The sequence below is a fragment of the Ursus arctos genome, unplaced genomic scaffold (genome assembly GCF_023065955.2).
Source record: "Ursus arctos isolate Adak ecotype North America unplaced genomic scaffold, UrsArc2.0 scaffold_6, whole genome shotgun sequence".
Classification (NCBI taxonomy): domain Eukaryota; kingdom Metazoa; phylum Chordata; class Mammalia; order Carnivora; family Ursidae; genus Ursus; species Ursus arctos.
The window spans coordinates 42,746,412-42,760,256 of NW_026623078.1; the positions used below are offsets into that span (position 1 = coordinate 42,746,412).

A 13,845-nucleotide genomic window follows, 5' to 3' on the forward strand; every position below is an offset into this window, starting at 1 on the left:
TACTAATTTTAACTCTGAGTTTAATGGACCATCAAAGTCTTTACGAAAACAAATGAAAAGAGAGGGTTTTGGTGGGAAGGAGGATTCATGTGATAAAATAGAGAGTCTAGTGAGGGAATTAGACAGGAGGAACAAGTCACTTTGATGATCAGATGGGGCCCTGAGAACCTGATGAGAAAGAAATGTCTTGGCCCAAGAAAAAACAAGTGAAGGGACTCAGCTAAGGACCATAGGAAAGGTACTATTTAAGTGTAGAAGCATCTATCGATGACTGACTACAAGGAAGGATGACTTTATAGGACTCTTAGAACATCTCCAAATCCATACCTCAGAACATCCATAAACCCAAGAGGGGCACCAGGAAAAGTGAAAGAATGATAGTGAGGAAACCCCTTACCAGTACTTTGGGGGCTAAACTGGATAAGCTTTAGTCCTATGTGCTGGGATAGATACTCTAGGTTTGAAACACTGTGTTGACCAAATCTCACTGAGTTTCACAAGAATACAGCTAACAGCATTGTGCAGGCTTTTGATATCCCCCTTTCTATAGATGAAGATGAAGTTACATGACATGATTAGGTATGTATGAGTCAACTAAATTCTACCTCTGCATGGACTTTTCCTGACTATTCTTTATGTAACATTTTTTCACACTTCAATTTACTTACTGAAGATATATATTGGCTCAGATAACTGAAAAATCTAGGGGATATAATTTCTTCAGGCACAGCCTGATCAAGGGTTCCCAATAACGTCACAAAGACTTGGTCTCTCTTTGTCTCTTGGTTTTGCACTACTCTGAGCTGGCATCATTCCTGGGTCCCACATGTTTGTCAGCCAGTTAAAATTTTGTCAAAAATAGAATATATGTGTTTTTCAGGAGTTCAAACAAAAGTCCTAGTCCTTTTGGATCATCTATTTTTCTTGAACCAATTACTATTATGTGATTCTTTTTTTAACTGGACAGGCTTGACATACATACCTAGTCCTAGAACATGGGGATGGAGGCAACTCTTCAGAAGGGCATGGACTCGTGGTCCCCTAGAATAAAATTAAGATACTTATATCAAAAGATAAAACCAGTAGAGAATTCTGAGTTTCTGGTGGCAGTGAAAGCATCATAATATTTGGATCTGCTGGGACTCCAAGCAACTAGATAGCAAAGTCAAACACCTTTGGATGATAGTTACAGGAATACCAAAGTGACAAGATATCCCTTGTGAAAATACAAGTAGATGGGGACAAACCAACAAAAACCATAGACTAGCATGATATTAGTCTTGCAGGAGGAAGTCGAGGATGAACAAAAGGATGTCTGATGGATCTGAGAACAAGAAACCCCAAAATAGCCAACAGCTTTGGAAAGCAACAAAGGAAAATTTGAGAACAACAGTAGAAACTGAAAAAGTTTTCCACTCCAATTAATAGTTTAGTGCAAGTAAAATCTGAAAAAACTGAAATAGTCTAGCATATGTGAACCAGGGCCTTTTCCCAGGGCAGGTCTAGAGGAGAAACTGCTAGGAGTAGAATCAAAATTAAGCACTGGAGGAAGAGTCACAGTCTCATATAGCTTAATCTCAGAAATGATACCCCAATACTTTTGCTATATTCTATACATTGGAAGTAAGTCACTAACTAGTCCAGCCTCAAGGAGTGGGGATTACAGAAGAATATGGATACCCAGAGGTGGATTCCACCGGAAGCTCTTTTATTAGCTATCAACTACAGAGTTCATTCTAAAATGTGACAAGAAAGATTTCATAAGGGGCGCCTGGGTAGCTCAGTTGGTTAAGCATCTGCCTTCGGCTCATGTCATGATCCCAGAGTCCTGGGATGCAGCCCCACAGCGGGCTCCCTGCTCAGTGGGGAGCCTGCTTCTCCCTCTCCTTGTGCCTGCCACTTTCCCTGTTTGTGCTCTCTCTCTTGCTCTCTCTCTCTGTCAAATAAATAAATAAAATCTTTTTTTTAAAAGAAAGATTTCATAAAAGAGCTCAGCATCCACTATGCCTTTAAACATGGACAGGTGTTCATCAGGCAGACTAAAATGCAAAGGGCAATCTAGACAGAGACTACAGCGTAAACAGAAATAAACACTCTTGAAAACTCTTCTACCCTTCTGGAAAAAACAGGACTATAGTGTAAAGAAACCAAGGAGTGCATTTGAAAGATGAGGCTGGAGATGTAGAGTAAAATCAAATTACAGAAGGGCTGATGTACCACATTCTAACCCTTATGCTTGGATGCACTGAATTGCCAGCGTTTTCACAAAATTGATCAGTGTTGTCGAATGTATTTTCAGGATGGCTAACGTAAGGCACTTTTCTAGCTTTGTTGTTTTCTGTTCCCATTGGCAAGAACATTTCCAAGAACATGGCCACACCTGAAGCACTGTAGCTTTTGTTCACCCCTCCCCCTCAGGTTTAACATATTTCATGTTAAACCAGTCTGTTGTAAACAAAGACAGATTCTCTAATTATAATGGCAAGGTCAAATATGTTTAATTTTAATCAATAAGGAGCTATTTTGGGCTCAAATCATGGAATACCCATTGCAGGATTCTTATATTCCTTTCCCCTAACACATATTTGGAGTAAAATAATACTTGTAAAATATAAATTGCAATAAATAAGCATATTTCTACAATGATTTTTCAAAGAAACAGAAAAGAAACAGAGAAAAAAGGTTTTTTAGGATCACAGACTACCTCAGAACAACAGACTGAGAATCCATGATATAAATGAACAGGTGCGTGGCACAACTGTAAAGGGAAGAAACTCTCAACAGCAACTTACAGAGGAATTTCACATGTGACGTTTGCTTTATGTCAAGAATCTAAGCCTAGGTTAATAGAGTTTCATTTCTGACATTAATATTTTCCTCCCATATACTCCCATAACATCGTGCTTGTAACTGTACTAAGACACTTAGTACAATCTACCTTATTAGAGTTGTTAATTAATATGCCTACCTCTCCCACTAGATAATGAGCCATGAAGTGAAGAGATCTTGTCTTATTTCACTTTGAATCTTGTCTAAGCTCTATGCTTAACACAGAGAAGGCTCTCAGTAAATGGTGATGACTTAGAGTGAATTTATTTTTTTATTTTTTTTATTTTTTTCTATTTAAAATACTGTTTATTTGTGATTTAACATTAATTAGCATTACATCTAAGAGCAATATCAGATAACATTTATACATTTTCCACAGGACACAGAGGTTCACTGGCTCATTCTTTATGCCAAAGCAAGTAAATAGAGGCATTAGCAAAAGGTGCAAATAGTTCGCTTTTGCATTTAAAAAATATTTATGCACATTGCATTCATTTAAGATATATATATATATTTAAAAAGTTATGGAGAAGCATAGTTCACAGGTTACTGTTTCTACATACGTTGTAATACAGCATAAATGATGTAGAACATAATAGAGTGAATTTAAATAGAGACTCTTAAAATATAGATTATAAGAAGGTAATCCAGGGAGATTTGCTCTTGTTATCAATATGCTATTACATAATGAAACACTAGTTTTCAAACTTTAGTCAGCCAAACCACATAAGAGTTCAGAAGTAATAATACTGAGTGATTATACATTTTGACTGTGAAGAAATTATTTTTAACAAATTAATTATTTGTTCACCAATTTTAAGCATTGATAAGCTTAAATCCCCCATATGTGGTAGTGATGGAGTGTCTGTTTTATATTAAGAACGTAATAATGATATCTCTAATTATTGATTAATGATCACTATTAATTAACACCTATTATTTGCTGAACACTATGCTAGGTAATTAGTATGACTTCTGACACTAACTACCCAGACTTAGGCCCAACTTTATAGGTTGAGGGGACAGTCTTAACACAACACTAACTTTGCTTCAGACATCAGCACAAGTTCAGAGGTCCTGAGATGGCTACAGGGTTCCTCAGAGGTCTGACCAGATAGCTACAGATTCAGGTGTTTCTACTACCCCCTCAGGTTCAATAATCTGCTAGAACCTCACAGAACTATGGAAAGCACTCTGCTTACAATTACAGTTTTATTTTAGTGAAAGGATAAAAGGCAAATCAAAAGGACCCAAAGAGAGAGACACATAAGGAGAAGTTGGGAAGGGTCCTAAATGCAGAGCTTCCATTGTCTTCTCTCCTTTGAATTAGGACACATCACCCTCCAGGCACATCATTGTATGATAATACACCAAAAGCACTATACTGTGCAATAGAAAGCACAGAGAAGCTCACCCAAGCCTAGAATTAGAATCTAGAGTCTTTGTTGGGGTTTCATTATGTTAGCATGACTGGCTAAATCATTGGCTATGAGGTTGAATTCTCCAGCCTCTCTGGCCTCCTTGGGGGGTCAGGCTAACATTATATAGCTCAAAGGACCAACCCTTTAATCACAGGGTTAGTCTATCTGGTATGACCAGCCCCCATCCTGAGTAATCTTATTAGGTTAAAATATCTAGAAGCCGACGATCTTGTTAGCATAAAATATCGATGTCTACCATGAATAAGAAATACTCCAATCACTAGAAAAATTTCAAGAATTTAGAGGCTACCTGCCTGAAACCAGGGATTAAGGCCAGCCAAATTCATTATTACACAGGAGTGATTTTCATGTATTATCTAATATAATTCCTCTAACTCATATATCCACCTGTTGAGGGAGGTGGTGTTATTCTAGACATGAGGAAATACAAGTCTGGAGAACGTAAATAACTTTTCCAAGACCATGTAGCTAACGAGTGGCAAAGCCAGGATTTGAAGTGATGTCTTCCTTTTCTCAACTCCTGTTCCCAAATTAGCCTAATCTTCTACCCGATTATGCCTCAAGTTCAATATTTCTTACTAACATTAGAACAATTTTTCCAGTTCCTATATTACAGTGACATGATCATAGTTTCAAGGGAAGAAAGAGCATTTTATATGAAAGATATTTAGCATGCTCAGTAATTATCTTCAAAGTCAGAGGAGGCAAAAAAAATGTTAAGGACAGAAGTGGACTTGAGTTCAGGGACACCTGGGTGACTCAGTCCGTTAAGCGTCTGCCTTTGGCTCAGGTCATGATCCCAGAGTGGTGGGATCGAGTCCTGCATCAGGCTCCTTGCTCAGCGGGGAGCCTGCTTCTCTCTCTGCCTGCCACTCCTCCTGCTTGTGCTGTTTCTCTCCCCTTCTCTCTCTCTGACAAATAAATAATTAAATTCTTTAAAAAAGAGAAAAAAGAAATAGACTTGAGTTCCAATTCCTGCCAATTTATAATGAGACCCTGAATCTGTACTTCAGTAAAAGCATTCATAATCCCTGGGCATCAGTGTATGTATATGAATGCTCTCCTAAATTTCAATATTATTATGAAATTCACATAACAATTATGAAAGCAGTGGTCATATTTTTTTTCAAATTCCTTTACGTTCCTTTATTTTTCTATGACATTTTACACCTTGTAACATTTCATATGATTTAAACATATAAGTTCAATAATTAAACCAGATTGTGAACTCTACAAATAGCAGACAACCAGTTTTTCAATGATATATCCCAAATTTCTAGATTAGGTTATGGTAATAGAAACTCAATTTTCTGAACACTTATGGACCCAGTACAAACAGCGTATAGGCAGAACTTTAACTTATTCCAATCAATCACCCCATTAGGAAAACTACAAATACTGGAGGGAAAAAAAAAGCCTTTTAATATATGCATTCTTATAGGGAAGATAAGAAAATGCCAAAAATTTACTGGACCAAGAATCAAGAGATAAGGAAGGTCAAAGATGCCCTGTATTTTAGGTTTTGTACTCTAAAGGGCATTAGCTGATTATAGAAGGTGCTGCAGAGTGGCAGAGAGGCTGTGGACTACTTTTACCAGACTTGTGGGGCTAGTGAATTAAAGACTGGAGGCTAGAAACCTCTGGCAGGGAGCAGGGAGAGGGCTGGTAGATTTCTGTGGCTTTGGACTGGATACTCTAAGGCTACCCTTATAGCATAGGTAAACTATAAATAGAGAGGTTCTTGTAGGAATTGTAGCTCTCTGAATCATGCCAACCCTGGAGATTTTATAAGTAGAACTAGGATTGCTAGTGTCCTGGAGCACCTAGTAGATGCAAACATAAATCCTCTCTGGATGAAGATAACATTTACAAATAATTTTGCAAATACAATATTTATTATGTAATCAAACATAACCAAATGCTCAAGGGAACAAAATTGCATGGATGAAAATCAGCAGAAACAGGCAGTAGAAACAGAAGAATAAGACTGCAACTATTGGCATTATTGGGCACAGAGAGACAAAGAAAAGGAAGATAGAGAAAAAAAAGTAGAAGACAGAGAGAAAAAAAACAGTAATATAGTTTAAACTACATGTAACTGGAGTCCTGGAAAGAAAGAAGAGAAAAAAATAAAAGAAAAACGGTAGTACTTGAAATAGAACATTCCAAAACTGAAGAAAGACATTAATCCAGAGATCAAAAAAGTTCTATAAATCCCAAGCAGAATGAATGAAAGAAGCCTACACTTAATTACATAAAAGCATAGGTGCTGAAAATGTAAGTAAAAAATCTTAAAAGTGGTAAGGGTTGGGAAGGAGGGTGAAAAGGATATTACCCTCAAAGTAATAATAGTGAAACTTTCAATAAAAACAATAGAATCCAGAATGCAGTCGAATGATGCCTAAAAGTGAAAACGACTGAAAATGCCTTCCAACCTAGAACTTGATATCCAGTACAAATATTCTTCAAAATGAAAGTAAAACAAAGACATGCGAAGAAAAACTGAGAAAATATTTCTTTAATAAACCCACATCAACAGAAATATATTTAATGATGAAATGTTACAAACTTCCTCTCTGACGTCAAGAATATACAAAAATGCCTGATCTGACCACCTCCAGTAAAAAGATTATAAATGGAAATACATCAATATTATTTGTCCATCATATGATTATATACAAAGAAACTCTAAATGAGCATATAAAATTATTAAAATTAATAAGCAACAGTGCCAAGATTTCTAGATACAAGATCAACAATATCAATTATGCTTCTATATACCAGTAACAAATGGTTAGAAAATGAATTTTTTTAAAGAACCATTTCCAATAACATCAAAATTATCAAATACCTAGAAATATATCTAACAAAAAATTGTAAAAGACTTCTACATAGAAAACTGTAAAATAATGATGGGATATTTAGGAATTCTTTAGTTTTAAAGAAAGCCTGTAAAAATCAAAGAATACACTATATTTGTAAATTTTAAAACACCTAAGATGTCAAATATCCCCAAAAATGTCTATAGCTTTTGTGCAATTCCAATCAGGATTTCAGTATGTGTGCGTGTGTGTGTGTGTGTGTGTGTGTGTATAATACGAGAACTATCATAACAAGCTTAGAAAAGAAGAACAAGGAGAGAGGATTTGTCTTACCAAATATCAAAAATTATTATAAAACTATAATAGGATAATGTGATATGAGCATAAGAACAGATCAGTGGGACAGAATAAACAGCATATAAACCGGCACACATATAGCAGGACATTTGATTCACAATAAAAGTGATACCGCTGAGCAGTGGAAGAGTCTTTCACCATATGACGCTAAGGCAATGGGCTATCAGTACCCAATATAAATGAAACTTTACATCTACCTCACACTGATCACAAAAATTAAAAAAAAAAAGTCAATTCCTGATGGGTTGTAGGTTTCTATATGAATGAAAGAACAATAAAACTTATAGAAGTTAATAATAAAAAACCAGAAAGGAAAAGACGAATAATTTGGACTACATCAAGAGACACTACTAAAAAGTAAAAAGACAAACTACTGAGTAGAAGAAAATTATTTCAATACACATGTAACCTATAAAGGTTTGTATCTAGAATATATGAAGAATCCTACACATTAATAAGAAAAAAAAAGACAACCTAATTTAAAAATTAACCAAAAGACTCAATCAGGCTCCTCATAAAAGAGGATATTCAAATGGTCAGTCCAAATGGTCCGTAAGGATATGATAATTCCTTTAACATCATTAGTCACAGAGAACCACAAATTAAAACCATAGAGATAATGCTACACACCCACCAGAATGGCTAAAATTGAAATTGAAATACAAAGTGTGGATGAAGATGTGGAACATTGGAAAAACTTCCACCATCAGTGGGAGAGTAGATTTGTACAAACACTTTGAAAAACAGTTCAGAATTTTCTTCTGCTAAGGGTCAAAATACACATAGCCTACGATTCTACAGTTCCACTCCAAAGTATACACGGAACAAAAAATGACAACACATAAGCACCAAATTTTATGCGTGAGAATATTTATAGCAACACTGTTTGTGATAGTCAAAAAGCTGAAGACAACTCAAATGTCCATCCACATTAGAATGGATAAGTTATGCTAGACACATACAAAAAACTGCAACAACACATAAAACATGGATGAATCTCACAAATCAGTTGAGCTAAAGGTTGGCAGACACAAACTCTACCTACAGCATTAATTCATTTACATAAGTTTTTTTTTTTTTTAAGATTTTATTTATTTATTTGACAGAGAGAGAGACAGCCAGCGAGAGGGGGAACACAAGCAGGGGAAGTGGGAGAGGAAGAAGCAGGCTCATAGCGGAAGAGCCTGATGTGGGACTCGATCCCATAACGCCAGGATCACGCCCTGAGCCGAAGGCAGACGCTTAACCGCTGTGCCACCCAGGCGCCCCTCATAAGCTTTTTTTTAAGGCAAAGCTAAAGTATGGATGAGAAGATTATAAAGAGCTGCTTGGAAACAATTGTTAACGTCAGGATAGCGTACACTTCTGGGAGAAATGAGGGAAGAGTGATCACATCGGAATAATAGGTGCTTCTGTCCTGGCATTGTTCTTTCTTAGGCAATAGTTAAATGATGTTTTGTGATAAATCATTGATCCTTTATTTTTTATTCTTCCCTTTTCTATGTCTATATTTCACCATAAAAAGGCTTATAAAAATATGAAGAGGTACTTACCAACTTCACAATGGTAACTCCTTCTTTGAAGGGGAGGGAATAGCACAAGCAAGAGTGTATGAAGAAGATTCAAGTATATCTGTAACATTTTATTTCTTAAAAGGCATCTGAAGAAATAATGTCAAAATATGAGCAGGTCAGGTCTCTTAAATCTAGTGGACATGGTTCTCTGCCTATTTCTGTAGGTTTGAAATACTGGAGAATAATTGTTTTTAAAAGAATTTTACTACTTAACCCTCCATTTTGTAAACTGTGAAAGGGCAATTTAAACCTGTCTCCCAACAGATTTCAATGCATAATGAGTTAGAAATAAATAATTACTCATTGATTAACTGGTTTGTGACTTATTGCAATTGTATTCCAATTGAGAAGACAAAAAATTTTTAATTAGCTCTGTGTCTACCCAACACTCCTGGCCTTACTTCTCTTCCCAAATAGGATCTAGCCAAGCTGGTCTTGGAACTTTGTTGTGTTCTCTATCCACGTTGTTTCTCCTTTGGGTTTTGCAGAGCTGGTGATTATTTATTAATCAGGTTTTCGTTTAAAGCCTCTTCTTTACAGCGAGGTTTTGGGTTTTTTGTTTGTTTGTTTGTTTTTTAAGGTGTGTTATCCACTATTCTCTGTTATATATATATATATATATATATGTATATATATATATATATCTCATTATTATATCTCCTTTTTACTTCCTTTAGACATTAGTCACTATCTGAAATTACATTTCCATTATTTTCCTTTCATTAATACACAAAGTCTAAGAGGGTGGAATATCTCTCTATATTGTTCACCATCATAAGTGGCATGTAGAGTAATGCCTAACAAATAGTAGATGTTAAATAAATAACTAGGTCTTAGATAAATGGCTCCATTAAGGCAATCAGACTATTGCTACACATCTCATTTTATTGTCTATTTATCTACAGTTGATTCTTGAACAACATGAGGTTAGAGGTGCCAACCCTCCACAGAGTCAAAAATCCACCCATAACTTTCGACTCCCTCAAAACTTAACTACTATGTTGACCAGAAGCCTTATGGATAACTTAAACAATCAATGAACAATTATTTTGTATGTTATATTTAATATATACTGCAATCTTAACAATAAAGAAGCTAGGGAAAAGAAAATATTATTAAGAAAATCACAAGGAAGAGAAAATACACTTATATTACTGTAGTATATTTATTTTTAAAAAATCCATGCATAAGTGGACATGTGCAGGTCAAACTTGTGTTGTTCAAGAGTCAACTGTGTCTGTTTACCTATCTATCCATCCATCCATCCATTCATCTATCCACATACACACACACGTACACATAATTGAGGAATAAAAGATGAACTTGGGAAATTTGGGAAATTTTTCAGGATAAATGAAATTTACTAACACAATTCAGGCTGCAAACTGTTGCTATTTTATATTAACTACAAGCTAAAATTATTTCGATCCACATTTCAAGTAAGGTTTAAGAGAAACTTTTAAATGTTTTTTGGACTCAGAGGAGAAGCAGTTAAAAATAGTTCCATTTGGTATCTAGCTAACATATTCCTTGTACTCAACAAGGTAATGCGATCTATTAAAATCAGACTACAAAACATTGCAGAGGAAAACAGAATTTTAAATCATCGAAGAAAGAAAACACATTTCCTATTGGAGTATTTTACTTATAAATCACACACAAAAATAGTTGAATCATTAATAATTGTGGAAATTTTGAAAGAAAAAATCAAAATCCCAGCAAGATTGACCATGTAGCAAAAATCTGTTTTCTAATAATTGTAAATTATGAATGCTAAAACTGTAGAATGTAGAATAATTCAGCAAATCTGACTTTAATTTCTTAGAATATTGTAGGAAAATTACCTCAGTGATGAAGACTTTATTTATAAGAATCAGAAAGTTTCTAGGAAGGAAAGCCATTTTATATTTGGGATATTACAAAGAACAAATGTCATTCCTACAATGACATAGAACATTACTGTCTTAAAATAAGGAAGCTACCCTGGCCATTACAGCATTTAACTGAAGCAATAATAGTGATAAAATTAATTGTAGGTTGATGGGCTAAGTTAAATTCAAAATACTAACCAGCAATAAGCAGAAAATATTTGTCTCTCTCTTAAATCACATAATGGCTTTTAAATACAATGAAGAAATCACTAAATGAAAAAAACCTATAAAATTATAAATATAAAATTTATATATAAAAATATAAAAACGCTATAAAAGGTATGTATAAAATCTTAGGATAGCACCATAAAATTTTTAAAAAGATGTTTAAAGGGAGAAAAAAACATTAGAAGGAAGACCTACCTATAACTGAGATAGTAAACCACAAGGATATTTTGAAAAAAATAAACATTTTATAAAATGACTCTCATGAATAATTATCTTTTTAAAATTTTGTTGATGGCCATTTTTAAAGAATCCCTTTCTAGAAGCAGATACATCTTTCCTTCCCCCCCCCCATTCTTTGTTTTAACTCCTGTTTGTTTTCTCTTATTTTTCTTCTCCCAACCTACAGTTCCTATTGTTAGGTTGTTTGTTTGTTTGTTTGTTTGTTTGTTTTTAAGTTATTTCTTTTCAGGGGGTGAAAAGAGGGACTCCACTGTTATTATCTAATAAAATCCTCTTGTATTTGGAGGAAACTAGTGCCTGATGAGAAGGATGCTTTTATTTTTTTAAAAGATTTATTTATTTATTTAAGAGAACATGTGCACACACATGCGAGCAGGGTGAGAGGCAGAGGGAGAGGGAGAGAGGGAGAATCTTAAGCAGACTCCCTGCTGAGTGCAGAGCTTGATGTGGGCCTCAATCTCCTGACCCTGAGGTCATGACTGCAGCCAAAATCAAGAGTCAGATGCCTAGCCAACTCAACCACCCAGTCGCCCCAAGAAGTATGCTTTATTTTAAACTAACAACCGTGACATCAGTTAATTTAATGTGATAATAACCAATGTGCCCCACTTGTTTTCATTCAAATTAGAAGCTTGTTGCAAAGGTGATGAGCTGACTGACTGGATTTGTTTAGGAATCAAGCCTCATTTTATTCGTCATATTTAATGACTGCATATAGTGGGCCCACTTAGGTGCTAAGAGATAAGAACAGTAAATAAAAAAAAATTAAGAATAATAAAATAAATAAGACATGGGCCCTTCTTTCAAGCAAACCAAAATCTACTGGCAGAGTTTCACTGGGAGCAGATAATTATCATACAATGTAGAAAAATGAAAACTAGTAGAAACATCTTCAAAACAAAATGAAGCAAAAAAGTTCCTTGGATTCCACATAACTTTCCAACTACTGTCCTGTATCTTTGGACTCTTCCTTACCCAAACATCTCCTAAATGACGTCTAAACTTGCTGCCCCCATTTCCTTACCTCCCACTTTGTCTGAACTCAAAAATTGCAGCTACCCCATTGCACCCATGTTACTCACATGTCTCCAATCCAATGGGCTTGGTTTCAGTTCTCATCCTACCACTCTTCAGCAGTATTTGATTCCCAGACTTACTCGCAGACTTGAAGCAATGTTTCCACAGGTTTTTCTGGCTTCACCCTGTAGATCATTTCTTCTAATTCCTCTGCTCCTCATTCTTCATCCTTTCTGTAAACACCTTGTCCTCTACCAACCATTAAATGTGGGTGTTCCTTAGGACTTTACTCTAGCCTGGCTTCCCTTAACTCCACTCTCTTCCTGAGTGGTCTCATCCATCTACCATGGTGTCAAAAGCATTAATATTCTACCTACTTTCAAACTTTATCAACAGCCCAGACTCAGTTTTTAGAATTAGATCTATTTATGCAACTTATTTCTAAATGCTTCAAAGTTTCTTCAATAAGATACCCATAACTGCCATCACAATCTTTCCCCCCGAAAATCATTTCTCCTTCCCTATTCTCTCTTCAGAAAATTGTACAACATCCATCCAGTTGTTGACAAAAGAAACCTGACAGCCACGCTTCATGGCTCTCCCTACCTGCCCAATGATTCACATCAAATCCATCACTAAGTTCTGTCTGTGGCAGAATCAAAATATCTATGAAAGTAATTTATTTCCCTGTATCTCCACTGCCACCACCTTAGTTCCAGCATCCATGATCTCTTTCTTGGATTTCATCAATAACTTTAAACTTGTCTCCATACCTCCAACTCTGCAATAAATTCCTCTCATTGCATTTAGAGTAATCATTTTTAAAACAGTTCTACTTATATTACATTGGTACTTAAACCCCTTCAGTGTCTTTCTGTGTTGTGGAGATATGAAAAGGAACTGGGTTTAGAGATGCTTCTGAAGTACAATAAATAGGATTTGACATATGGAATGGGGTAGAGAGAGGAGTCTAAGATGTTTCTCAAATTAGCTTGAGATACTGGGGGAATAATATCAATTTAAAAGGTCAAATTTATAGGGCAAAGAAGAACAGAATATGGGTTTAATATCAGACCTATTGAGCTTAGAACCTATAGGAAATTCAGGTGGGGATCAATAGTTGTGGGAAAGGTGGGAACTAGAGACATTGAGTTGTGGAAGGCATAGACATGAATCCAACACTCAGGAAATCTTTGTATGGTAAGAAATAAGAACTAAGAACAAAAGCCTGAGGAATACGTTTAAGGGGAAAGGGTGTCAGAGGATGAAAATAAGTAAAGAAGACAGAAAATAAGGGGGGCAGGGAAACCGGAAAGTTATCTGAACATTGGAATAAGGAAATAATGTATGCTGCATTTTAGTATACACTGAGCTCAGTTCTAAATAATGTCTTTTGAAAAAATAAAATGTTGCAGAAAAATGCCTAGCAATTTGGTGTGACCATTTCTTTACTGACAGCACATTG

General features: G+C 35.4%; 1 long non-coding RNA gene across 3 annotated transcripts in view; it reads right to left on the bottom strand.

Moving 5' to 3' along the window:
- Positions 1–13,845, bottom strand: part of LOC113252965 (uncharacterized) — a 227,750-nt gene that overhangs the window by 66,563 nt on the left and 147,342 nt on the right. For 2 of the 3 annotated variants that reach the window (XR_008957900.1, XR_008957899.1), the window contains exon 4: positions 983–1,041. The exons of the other annotated variant lie outside the window; for it this stretch is intronic. This is a non-coding gene — a long non-coding RNA (uncharacterized LOC113252965). The remainder of the gene's footprint in view (positions 1–982; positions 1,042–13,845) is intronic. 3 annotated transcript variants of the gene reach the window in all.